This window comes from Halyomorpha halys, unplaced genomic scaffold, assembly GCF_000696795.3.
Source record: "Halyomorpha halys isolate HHAL.00 unplaced genomic scaffold, Hhal_1.1 Scaffold415.1, whole genome shotgun sequence".
Taxonomy (NCBI): Eukaryota; Metazoa; Arthropoda; class Insecta; order Hemiptera; family Pentatomidae; genus Halyomorpha; species Halyomorpha halys.
The window spans coordinates 860,414-862,188 of record NW_027106189.1 but is presented as its reverse complement, the minus strand read 5'-3'; the positions used below and the strand labels follow the sequence as shown (position 1 = coordinate 862,188).

The following is a 1,775-nucleotide window of genomic DNA, read 5'->3' as shown; positions in this document are numbered from 1 at the left end:
TAAATATTCATAACTAAAAATTTTTAAAATCTTTAATATATAATCTTCATAGCCTGAAGAGGGCAAGCAAAACTGACTTGCGAATTATGGTTTCTATAGTGCAGTGGCAGGCAATCCATGGCTCCCCAGTCAGTCCCTTTGGGACCAATTCAGCAGTATCCTACCCTCCTAGGTCCAAGGACGAAAGTGATCTCGATTCACCAATTAGAGCTGTTCAGGGCCAGCAGGTATAACAGGAACTGTACTTCTGACTTCAAAACAGACCATCCATTGGACATTCAGGAAGACCACACAATTCCCTGAACTGATGGGCCTCACTAACCCAAAAGGGATGGGGAAGCTTGGGTTTTAAGAGCAGGGCACTCATTTTAAACAATTTAGAAAAAAATAGTTCACACGTTACACGCTGCTTAACACCCTTACATTAGTAGTCTATTACTGTTCTAGGAAACTATATCCTTTTTCATTTTCAAACAGCTATTTTCACAGTTTAGCAGTCATTTCCTTCATTGGTCATAGTCGCCACAAATGGTCAATAAAGAGCCCTAATAAATAAGTACTTTAAACCGTGATTGTTTTAACTGTTTACTTTTTATATTTTTACTTTAAACTTGTCATAATTACATACATATATAAACAAAAATATAGCACAATGACTGAATCATTACTGAATCAGGACCTTCTACAAAAGCCACTACCATTCTACTATATCCTGTATAGCAGCCATCCATTCACTGCAGACACTATCAAACCATCTCAGGTTGGGTCTACCAACTCTTCTTGTTTGATGAAGGATCTCTCAAGGCCTTTCCTCTGAGTTTACTGCAGTCCATTTTTATTGTAAGTAAAGAATAGAAATAATCTCATTTTGGCAAGTCAGAAAAACAAATAATTTTTGGTATTAATAAGGAAATCAACATCACCAGTTCATTAAGATTTAGAGCTTCAAATGGATTTGGACCTGTACAAAGAATGAGCAAAATTGAGGAAGGGTAAAGAGGTATGAAAAATGGCTTCATGCATCTGTTGAGCTGGTCAAAAAAAAAGAGTTATAAATAGGCACGCACACACGCACGCACACACACCATGCGGAGTATATTAGCGCCAAATCTACTAAAGTTGTATCCTTTTTGTCACGCCTTATGCCAAACGTCGGAGGTCCCAAAGAAAGTAGGAGAAGGCTTCTGGCTACTGTTGTCACCTCCATTATGTTATATGCAGCCCTGATATGGAAAGAAACGATGGCTACTAAATCATACAGGAGACAGATTGTTTCAGTTTATCGCAGAGTTTGTTTAAGGACAATTAGCGCTTTTCGAACTGTTTCCTACGAAGTGGTGTGCCTGTGGAACTCCTTGTTGAAGAAAGAAGCAGGCACTATGGACGACGCTTGCACTTTTCCAGAGAAGAAGAGCGAAAAATAACCATCGACCAGTGGGAGCAGCGTTGGGAGGCTGCAGATTCCGGGAGGTGGACTCACAGGTTGATACCCCCGATGTGGGCAAGTGGTATGGTCACCAGCATGGTAAGGTGGATTTTTACATGACCCAAATGTTGACCGGACATGGATGCTTTAGAGCCTACAAGTACCGCTTCAAACTGGACAACACCGCAGAATGCCCTGGATGTCACACTGTCGAAGAAACCGCGGAGCACGTGTTTTTTACTTGCATTCGCTTTGCAGCAGAAAGAAGTGAATTGAAGAGAGAGTGTGGAGGACGCATCACTCCAGAAAACGTGGTGTGCTATATGCTCCTCTCAGACCAGCATTGGAA

General features: G+C 41.1%; 1 protein-coding gene across 3 annotated transcripts in view; it reads right to left on the bottom strand.

The window, feature by feature from the left end:
* Positions 1-1,775, bottom strand: part of MTA1-like (metastasis associated 1-like) — a 71,801-nt gene that overhangs the window by 48,502 nt on the left and 21,524 nt on the right. The gene's annotated exons all lie outside the window — the stretch shown is intronic.